Source organism: Physeter macrocephalus, chromosome 7, assembly GCF_002837175.3.
Source record: "Physeter macrocephalus isolate SW-GA chromosome 7, ASM283717v5, whole genome shotgun sequence".
NCBI lineage: Eukaryota > Metazoa > Chordata > Mammalia > Artiodactyla > Physeteridae > Physeter > Physeter macrocephalus.
In genome coordinates, this window is record NC_041220.1 from 56432512 (window position 1) to 56444081 (window position 11570).

The 11570-nt window shown below is 34.4% G+C and overlaps 1 long non-coding RNA gene across 1 annotated transcript; it reads left to right on the plus strand.

The window, feature by feature from the left end:
* The first annotated feature begins 2944 nt into the window (after nucleotides 1–2944).
* LOC114486571 (uncharacterized) lies at nucleotides 2945–9340 on the plus strand. The gene is made up of 4 exons (XR_008617801.1): nucleotides 2945–3087; nucleotides 3711–3858; nucleotides 8016–8194; nucleotides 9104–9340. It is a non-coding gene; the product is annotated as an uncharacterized lncRNA (long non-coding RNA).
* The last annotated feature ends 2230 nt before the right edge of the window (nucleotides 9341–11570 follow it).

An 11570-nucleotide genomic window follows, 5' to 3' on the forward strand; every position in this document is an offset into this window, starting at 1 on the left:
CGTCATGTGTGTATGTGTATGTGTATGTGGAGGCCAATGGTGTCTATGGCACGAAGCCATAGACTGCATACAGACGTGTCCATTTACATATCGACCATGAAGAACCATGGACAATAGTTATTGTTTTAGTGATACTGAAGGAAAATCAGAAGTTATCTATACAACTCAAGACTTGAAAGGCTAGATATTTCACAGAAATCTAATTTCTACTTTACTGAAAATGTTTATTATTAAGGCTATACTTACTAGTATTTTTTCAGACTTTATTTTAATTTCCCACAATCATTGACACAGCTGAGCACATCCTATATCTTAATATGCTTCCCACCCTTCCAACATTCAGCAGGCTTTGACACGTTTCTACTAAATATTCCCTCATCTCTTTTATCACATCTTAGTCTTCTTTGTCCCTGTTTTTTCATCCAAAATTTTAACAATTGATGTTCCACAAGATTTCAAAATAAACTGTCCTATTTGCACCTAAAACACCCAAACTTTGCCACTGTTCTACTTCTGTTAACTTTCTAACCACCTTTGCACCAATAATTGTTGACTTTATTTCTTTGCTCTAGAATTTCCAGTCAGAGTCAGCTACGTATTTACAACTACTAGTTTTCAATACCCAGCTCAAAATTCTTTACTCTGAGCAGCCTGGACCCTAAATTCCATGTCTTATATTCTTAGTCTTTCTTTCTCCTGTGATCCTATGATGCTTTGAACATATTTTAACATAGCCTCATATAATCTGAAAATGACTTATTTATACATTTATCTCCACATGATATAGAATGACCTTTTTGTAGCAAATGCCTGTTTTGTTGTCCTATGCACAAGACCTAGATCACATTCAGTCATTAAATAATCATTTAAAGGAAAACGTGTTTCCTAGTAAAATATCAGTGACAGTCATTCAGACAGCATAACTTCCTATGTCTATTCCACTAGAAGAAAACCTAAAATGATATTTTACCTAGGAATATGGTTCTTTCATATATTAAAGGTATCAATAAAAGCGTGCCTTCCTAATAAATCATGTTGCAAGAAGTTCATTCCACTACGAAGGAATATAATGCATAAAATGTCTTGGAGCAAGTCACTGAAGAACACAATAATAAAAGAACCATGGAATAAGAACAAAGAATATTTTCTTGCTTTAAAAAAAAAAACCCTATTTTTAGTGGATCTAGCTAAATTGAGTTGCTTTCTGAACACTTAACTCTAATGAAAAATAAATTTTGATGATTGAAGAGGAGGTATTCCAGTGATTACTTTCAAGGTTTTCGATAATTCATCAGCAGGGGTCACAGAGATCTGAGAAGGCAGCAAGGAGAGAAATAGTATTGCACATTTGATGCTTAAAATGAATGTACCATGAAGAATCCAACCCTTGAAAAACATTTGCTGTATGTAATCTGCTCAATGACCAACCTTGAGGAAGTCAAAGCAGGTGCTGTTAATCTGCCAAATCACACTCTCCTTTTCCTGGCTCTTGCTGGATGAAAGAAGAGAAAGGGGAGCATGGAGTTGGTCTCCATGGACCAAGGGCTGTGAAATGCTAAGAAATAGAATGAAAACAAAGGAATACCAGTGCCTAATATTCTGCTTTGCTAGTAACATGTGCCAGATATAATGGTCCATTAGTTGCCAAAAAAATTATTCCCAAATGGAGATATGTGTCATTTATAATAGGGAATTATATAATAAAGTAAGTACTCAAGGAATAAGAGTAATAAGCTAGATAATTACTTACAGGACTTATTGAAGGGCAGACAAAATATGAAGCAACTTAAAACAGAAGGGGAAAGATCAGCACAAAATACTTCTTTGTCACTAATATTTTGGGACATTCTGACCAATTTTATTGATGTATTCTGGAAATGATTACACAGATAAAATGAGCCATAAAAATATTAAGTGATCCCTTTATACTGTTGGTTTAATATTCAGTCATTTTTAGAATTTTATGAACCATTACAATCAAACAGTTTATGAATATTCAAAGACGTAAAAATCAGGGTCAGCATTCTGAAGAGTGGCTACTTTCCCAGCTATGATAATATATCTGCTGAATAGTCAAATAAGAATTTTGCTCACATATCTCTATGAACAATTTCTTCAGCATATGGAATGTTGAGAGATTTAAAAGCAAAGTCATATAGACTTGACTAGGTTCATTGTCAGAGCATCTTGAAGTTATCTTTTACTTAAAAATTATTACTTTGGGATTATTTAGGATGCAGGATTATGTTTCTATCAACCACAATCTACCAGAATTTCATCAGGCAGTTGGACTATCAAATAAAATACTGTGCAAAGATATTTCAGGACAATTAGTGAAGAAAACTATCATTAGAATCTCTATAGTTTTTATTAATAAACAAAATACTACTTTGCTACAAAATCAAAATGTTCTAGACTCATTGTGATATTCATACAGATTTAGTCAGTGTACATAATAATCTTTGGCTTCATAAGTGAAAAGTTTCATCTGGAACATATTAAAGAAAAGACCAGACACTGAGTAGTAGCAGTACGATAAATGTAAAGATCCAAAGATTTTCACTAGAAAAAATATCTGTAAAAATATTACAGTTGCATGCAGTTATAAAGTAAAAGAAATTGAGACACAGAACATTTAGCTCTTATGTCAAAAACCTTCTGTATAAATGTGACTAAGATTATTGAAACAATAGTCTTTTGCTAAGTGGGTACATATATTTCACATTTATCTGACAGAATTATAGCTTTTCATACTGTGCAAAGCACTCTACTAAACAACAACTCAAAATGAATAAAATATGATTCTTGTTTTCATAGAGGAAAAATAGTTAAGTCCATACATTTTCATGTAACTGTATCTAACTTGGAAATATGTGCATGCATGCATATGTTATAAAGATTAAAACCATTCTTTCCCTATTTTATGAATAAAAGAACCTATAGATATCACTATTATGCTTGAGCATTTCTGAAGAAGCTCAATAAGTTGGAGAGAAAGTACACTTCATCACTGCTTTACATCTTCCTGCAGTTTTTTGTCAAGTAGTAAAACCAACAAAAGCTTCAAGAGCAGAGGAGTGTCAGTAGGTAAGTAGGTAACCAGGAGAAGACTGGCATGATTAGAATAAATGCTGCTTAATGGGAATTAGTGGGAATTGCTGTTCTTGAGAAAGGCCAGGAAAAAATGGAGGGAACATTGTAGTTTGTTAGCTCAAGATTGCTTTTAAGTTTTATGCTGATTCAATGGCTTATCAGTAAAATAGTGAGGTAGCTAGATAGACACGTCTTAACTTGGTTTTGGTCAACTTTAGTTCCAAATGCAGTGCCACATTAACATATGTTGATTATTAATTTATTTGTATTTTGATTTTTAGCTATAGTCAAATTTTTTTTATTATCCAGACCAATGGAGGGGAGGTTTGACATAGACACACCAAAATTAAAAAATATATATGTATATATATATACAGGCACACATATTCATATTTCGCTTTAGTGTGTGTAATTTTGTTTAAGCCCTAGCTGAAAAATTCTTAATTATGTTTAGCTTAGACAATATTCAAATTATTTAGCATTCATGGAAAACACATAAATCACCAATGATAGCCATTAAGCCTCCTGAGAAGCAGTGGGGAAACAGTAATTAATATTTTAGGGTACTCTATGTATTGATTTTTAAGGCAGAAAAACATTGTATAACTTTGATCAAGTTAAAGATGGCGGTATAGGAAGATTCTGGACTCACCTCTTCCCAGGGACACAACAGATCTACAACTACATGTGAAATAATTCCTTCAAAAGGGACCTGAAAGTTGGAAGAACAGCCTCCACACCAGAGGGTAAAAAGACATTTTTGAGGTGGGTAGGAGAGGCAGAGATATGATCTCTTCAAGGAAAAATCCACACCTCAGCCACAGTGATCTAGAGTCAAGAGAGATCACACAGGTATAGATCTTCTCCCTAAGGAGTGAGGGATTCAATCTCTATATCAGGCACCCCCACCCCCTAGATTCTTAACAGGAAAGACAAGCTCCCCAAACACCTAGCTTTGAAAAACAAGAGGGAATATACCCAGGAAAACTATAGAACTGCAGGGAACAGAAAATCTTCTCTTAAAGGGCTCACTCGCAGATTCACTCTACCCCAAAACCAGGGCGAAAACACCATTTTGAAAAGCTCGTGGACCATAGGTGGAGAAGACCCACTTATTAATATTGAAGCATCTTCCAGAGAGGCAGAAACCAGTTGGGACACTCCCTGGGAACTGAGACACTGGCAGGAGCCATTTTCATGATTTCGGGCTATTTGCTAACGCCAGTGCTGGTGGGCACCATTTTGGAATTTTCCATTTAACTTATTAGCAGCAATGAGTGCACCCCACTGAGAGCCCTGCCTACCTCTACACCTTGGTCAAACCTCCCAGTAAGCCAAACAATAGCCCTGTCCACCAACACTCTGCAGCAGCTGTAGCCCTGCCACAACAGGAAGATGCACACAGCCCACATAGGGGACATCCTTTGAGTACCTGGCTCTGGTTAGCCAGGCAGAATTGTGCTTCTGATCCCCACAGGCCACTCCTTCAAGACAGAGAGATAACTGATTTACCTAATACTTTAATACAGAGAATTAGGCAAAATGAGGAGGCAGAGATATGTTCCAATTGAAAGACCAAGACAAAACTCTTAAGAAGTAGTAAATAAAAGAGATAAGCAGTTTATCTGATAAAGAGTTCATAGTAATGGTCATAAAAAGGCTCATCAGACTCAGGAGAAGAATGGATCAACACAGTGAGAGCTTCAAAAAAGAGACAGAAAATATTTTTACAGTACCAAACAAATTATAACAACTAAAAAATACACTGGATTATTTCAACAGCAGAGTGGATAAGGTATAAAAACAAATCAGCAAGCTAGAAGATAAAACAATGGAACTCATCCAGAGTAGCAAAATGAAAAAAAAAAGAATTGTAAAAAGTAAAGATACTTTAAGGTATCTTTGGGACAACATCAAGTGGAATAACATTCACATTATAGGGGTCCCAGAAAGAGAAGAGAGAACAGTCCAGGAAAATTGTTTCAAGAAATGGTGGCTAACTAATAAGAACCTGCTATATAAAATAAATAAATAAAATTACCAGTGGCAAGCAAACAAAGAAGAAATGGTGGCTGAAAACTTCCCTAATCTGGGGATGAAAACAGATACCCAGCTGTAGGAAACCCAGAGAGTTCTAAATAAGATGAAACCAAAGAGACATACACCAAGACACATTCTAATTAAAATGGTAAAAATTAAGGATAAAGAGAATCCTAAAAGCAGCATCAGAAAAATAATTTGTTACATTCAAGGGAAACCCCATAAGGCTATTCGATTTTTCAGCAGAATCTTTACAGCCAGAAGGGAGTGGTATGACATATTTAGAATGCCAAAAGGGAAAAAAAAATTCCAACCAGGAATTCTCAGCCCAGGAAGGTTACAATTTAGAATTGAGGAAGAGATTAAGAGTTTCCCAGATGAGCGAAAGCTAACAGAGTTCATCACCACTAAACCTACCCTACAAGAAATATTAAGGGGACTTTATTAAGCTGAAAAGAAATGGCACTAATTAATAATAAAGCATACAAAAGTGTAAATATCACTGGAAATGGTAAAGATATAATAAAAATAGTGGATCAGTCACTAAGAAAAAATATAGAAAAAATAACTAAAATTACAATAAATAAGAGATGGATAAAATAAAAAGAAAATGTGTCATCAAAAGTAAAAATTGCAGTGGTTGGGGGGAGTAAAAAGATAAAGGTTTGGAATGTGTTCAAATGTTAACGTTCTATGAAACTAAAACAGATTACTACATACATAAAATGTTATATGTGAACCTCATGGTAACCACAAGGAAAGAAAAAAAACTTGCGTTTAATACACAAAAGAAAATGATGAAGGAATCTAAACATAACCCTAAAGAAAACCACCAAAACACAAGGGAAGAATGAAAGAGAAGAAAGGAAAAGAGAGGAACTACGAAAACAGCCAGGAAGCAATTAGCAAACTGGCAATAAGTCCATACCTATCAATAACTACTTTAAGTGTGAATTGACTAGGTTTGCCAATCAAAAGACATAGAGTGGCTGAATGGGTAAAAAACAAGACCTATCTATATTTCTGCCTATAACAGACTCACTTCAGAAGAAAGGACACACAGAGACTGAAAATGAAGGGATGAAAAAAATAATAATAATCCATGCAATTGGAAATGAAACAAAAGCTGGAGTGGCTATACTGATATCAGACAAAGAATATTTTAAAACAAAGACTAAAAAAAGACCAAAAAAGTCATTATGTAATGATAAAATAGTTAATCCAGCAAGAAGAGATAACATTTATAAATGTATATGCACTCAACAAAGGAGCACCAAGATATGTGAAGCAAACATTAAAGGACTGAAAGGGAGAAATTTTCAGTAATGTAATAATAGTAGGGGGCTTTAACACCCACTTACATCAATGGGTAGATCATCTCTACAGAGAATCAATAAGGAAACATCAGACTTAGGTGACACATTAGATCAGATGAACTTAATAGATATGTAGAGAACATGTCATCCAAAAGCAACAGAATACACATTCTTCAGTTCACATGGAACATATTTTAGGATAGATCACTTGTTAGGTCATAAAACAAGTCTCAGTAAATCAAGAAGATTGAAATTATATCAAGCATCATCTGAGACCACTATTGTATGGTCATCAATCACAAGACATCAATCACAAGAATAAATAGGAAAAACCACGGAAACACAGAGATTAAAAAACATGCTACTGAAAACCAGTGGGTCATCAAAGAAATCAGAGGAGAAATCAAAAAATATCTAGAGATAAATGAAAACAGAAATATAACAAAATTATGGGTTGCAGCAAAAGTGGTTCAAAGAGAGAGGTTCATAGCAGCACAGGCCAACCTCAAGAAATAAGAATATCTCCCCCAAAACAGTTAAATTTACACCTAATGGAACTAGAAAAAGAACAAATGAAGCTTAAAATTTTAGGAGGAAGGAAATAATAAATGAGTGGAAATAAATGAAACAGAGACTGGAAAGAGATATACAGATATAATTAATCAGGGTTTTATATTCTGAAATATGACTTTACTAAGTAGTGGTTCTTTTCATGCTCAGAATAATGATTTATATGGTAAATATCAATAATAATAAACATTAATCCAGATATTAATGGACTAATCTGTCCTTATATATACAAACTTTTATGTTGCACAATTTTAAAACTATCCTATATAAACCTATGTATATACATAGAATAAGCATACTTGAGTAATAATATAGTATAAATTTGATCAAAGGAAACAAAATGTGACTAGCACAAAACTTATTTATTGACTATTCCTGTATTTGATACTGTATTTTGTAAAAGAGATTCATTGGTGAGACATAATCTTTTGGGTCTTTCTAAGATGAATCAGAAGGTAGTGAGATATTTTTTAGTTATGATTGCAATACATAACTGAGGATGTATTGAGAGTTATATCCAAGTGTAAACAGAATTTCATATAAACAAAATTACTGGTGTATTTTCATCTATATAACCAGTGAGATACAAAAAAAGTCCACATAAGTACATTGTATTCTAGATAACATATTTGAAATTATTCAGAGGAAATCTTTATTTAAAGGTATCCTGAGGAAAAACATATTTTGAAATATAAATAAGAACTTCTTAATTTATCAGCAGAGTATAGAATATTCAAATGTGGTGTTTTTAAAAGACAGGATTTTTTTTTATGCCAGGAAATAGAGGCAACACTTACTTTTAGAAATGCTTTCCCTTTAGGAGATATGTTATCAGAAACTTATGACTTAAATAAACTTAAACAACACAGTTTATTACTTACAGTTCTGTAGGTCAGAAGTCTGAGAGGGGTCTTACTAGGCTAAAATCAAAGAGTATGAGGGCTATATTCCTTTCTGAAGACACTAGGTAATACTCCATTTCCTTGCCTTTTCTAGATTTTCACATTCCTTGGCTCATGGGCCCTTCCTCCATCTTGAAAGTCAACAGTGTTGTATTTCTCTGATCTTTCTTTAATCTCACATCTCTTTCTGACCATAGCCTGGAAAATTTTTAACAACTCCTGTGATTAAATTGGGTCCACATGAATAATTCAGTATATTCTCCCCATCTCAAGGTCAGTAAATTTAATTACTTCTTCAAAGTCCCTTTTGCCATGTAAGGTAACATATTTATAAGTTGCAAGTGTTAGGGTGTGAACATCTTTGAGGGAAGGGCATTATTCTGCTTCCCATAGGGGGCAATAGAAAAGAATTGGAATGATGGCTCAGTCTGTGGAGAACTAGGCATGTTCATCTTGATCTGAAAATGTACCTGACTGACTACCAGAGAAGGAGCTAGAGTATGCATAGAAGACTACTTTGCATGGAGAATAGATAATGAAGATACAAGCTTTCAGATACAGTACCATCAATTCTTTTGTGTTCATTTTCAAAATCGTCTGGCTCAATAGTGTGATTATGAATGTAAATCTACTTTATCTATGAAAGTTAACATTCTGCCAAACTGATGTCTGTCTGAGGGAAAAAAATATTTCCCTCCAACTCTGGTAAAAGAGAAGGCATTTCTATATACTGAAGCTTACGTTAATACATTTTTTTTAATAATCCCTTAATTTAAAATTAATTTGCTTTCTTTATTTGAATGTTTTTCATGAAAAAAAGAAAAAAGCCTCCAGGAATTTTGTCATCATGAAGCCAGTGGGGAGTTGTGCAGGGAGAGAGTAGAGGTAAAAGTAGGAGGTAGATAGAAGTAAAGGACCTGAAGAAAGGGACTCTTACTCCTACCATTATAGTTCTTCTCCCAGAAATAATAAATTTTGAGTATAAATATAGGTAGATTATTTACTTTGGGCTATGTTAAATAGAACTTAAATAAAATTATGCCAAATGTTGATTCAGTTTCTTTTATTATCACGATATATGCTTTCTTACTTTCCAAAAGCAGAACAGGAAAATTTTTAGAAAGCAATCCAGTATTCAGAAATATTTTACTTACTTTCTTAATAAACCTTTTTTTTTCCCAGAGCTGCCATGAAATTATGAATTCTGCCATCAATTGCCAAACATTAATATACAGCTCACTAGGGACTGGTGTATATGCAGTGATTATTGCTGGGTATTTCAGTTGGGGCTCACTCACTACTCTGTTTAGGCACAGCGACTGGAAAGATCTTTTTTTAAGTATGTGCTTCATTTAAGTCCCAAGATTTTTTTTTTGTACTTAGAGATGCATAGCTATTTATGATATGAATCAAATAACCACAATAACAGCCTTTTAAAAATATTTGAGGCATATTTAGAATTTTTTTACATGATTACAATAGAGGATATTTTAATTTTTTAATATGAAATGACTAAAAATAGGGTAACTGATGTTGAGAAAAACGTAAAAAAACTGCACTGACTATTTCATATGTATTAGAAAAGACACTGTTTTTTCCCTCTATACTCCTTTTGGAAGTGCAGGATGTATGTCATGTATACCAGTATTCCCTCTTCTCTATGGCATAGGGAATACCTGTCAGAAACCTGATGTTCCATGTTTGGATGTGCAAATTGTGCACTGCCCCATCAAGAGGACTCCATTTATGTGGGCTTTGTAAATTCATATGTTTGGTTGTCACAATATACCAGCAAATGTCTGTAATGTATTTTGGATGACACTACTTACACTACAAATATTTTCTCAGAAAGAAAGGGGAGACTGTCTATATTCAAAATACAATATCAACTAGAATTCTTGTCCTAAACCACCATACTTGTATTTTAAAATGCTTTTGTTTTGATTCTACTAGAAATTATTAAATGTACTAGGCACAAGAGCTGTGAAAAAACTTTAAAGAAGATGTTGTCTATTCATCACGGTACTTGAAATCTTTCAGAGAATGTAAAGATGCATGTTAATAATTTATAGTAGGAAACTAAGTAAATATTTTGGAGAAAATGTGTATCAAGACTCAAATTATGAAAAAATCACCATTGTGTTGTACTAATTTAGAACCCATAGAGCATTTAGAAATTATTTAGACCAGAGTCACACAGTAGCAGCAGGACTCAAGTCGCTAAAATCAAGTCATACACTACTTCTAACACTGTGTCCCTGGTTATTTCACTGGAAAGTCAAAGTTGAGTCAGAAAAAACTCAAAAAATGAAGACACTAAAGTTTCACAGATGCTCGTCTCACATTTTAAAAGATATGTACTCCTTTTAGCTGATGATATGACTTCATAATCTAGGAGCAGTGTCAGTAAACAAGATAAGCTTGTATCTAAAATATGACAGTAAACATAAATGTCTTAGATAACTCTTCTGAAACCAAATTTGTTTTTTGGGGGCAGGAGATTTCACTAGCCATTTACCATAGATCTGCTTGTCTGGCCTTTCCTCACAGTTCTTCTTCTGCACTTCTCTCTTTTCTATTGGTAGAGATTGTCACCCTGGCCTCTTTGCCACACCTCCTTTTTTCCACTCCCCTGAGGAGGAGTAACCTACCTCTCTGTATTCAGATGGTATTAATCTATCAAAAATCCTAAATGTGGCAAATTTGCTTTCTTTTTTTCTTAACATCTTTATTGGAGTATAATTGCTTTACATTGTTGTGTTAGTTGTTGCTGTATAACAAAGTGAATCAGCTATACGTATACATATATCCCCTTCCTCTTGCGTCTCCCCCCCACCCTCCCTATCCCACCCCTCTAGGTGGTCACAGAGCACCGAGCTGATCTCCCTGTGCTATGCAGCTGCTTCCCACTAGCTAGCTATTTTACATTTGGTAGTATATATATGTCCATGCCATTCTCTCACTTCATCCCAGCTTACCCTTGCCCCTCCCTGTGTCCTCAAGTCCATTCTCTACTTCTATTTTATTACTTCTTCATTGTGTCTAGGGACAGTTAAGAGAGGGAATGGTAGAGAGACTAACTCAAACTTTCTATTTGCTGTTGTTTTACATTGTCTTACTTGGAGAATTTGGGAGGAGTGGTGGGAGGAGAGAAATCAAGCCTGTTTTAGCCCTTGGAGTGCCTTTCTCCTCTAATCTAGCTTTTATACCTAAACTCAATCTCCAAATGCATTTTCTAATTTAGTTCTTGGTCACTGGCTGAGAACATCCTCAGATTCCCCTTTATTCATGCATTTCTCAAAATGTTCATCTAGTTCCTCTGCTTTTCCTCCAGTTAAGTTAGATGACATATACATGCACTTATATGTTATCAGCCCCTTCGTTTATGCAGTATACCCTGTATTGTCTTATCTACTCAAGATCATTGCTCCAGAAATTCTCCCTGATTTATCCTACACGATTATCTTTCACACTTTATTCGTTTCATCATTTTAAAACATGCTGGTGTTCTTTCCCTCCTAAAATGAACACACCACAGATGAATAAATTTTCTCCTGACTCCATTTTCGCCCACCAGCTACTGTCCCATTTCTGTGGTCATCTCCCAAGCAAAATTCCTCAAATTGTCTGTTTTTACTTTTCCAGTTTT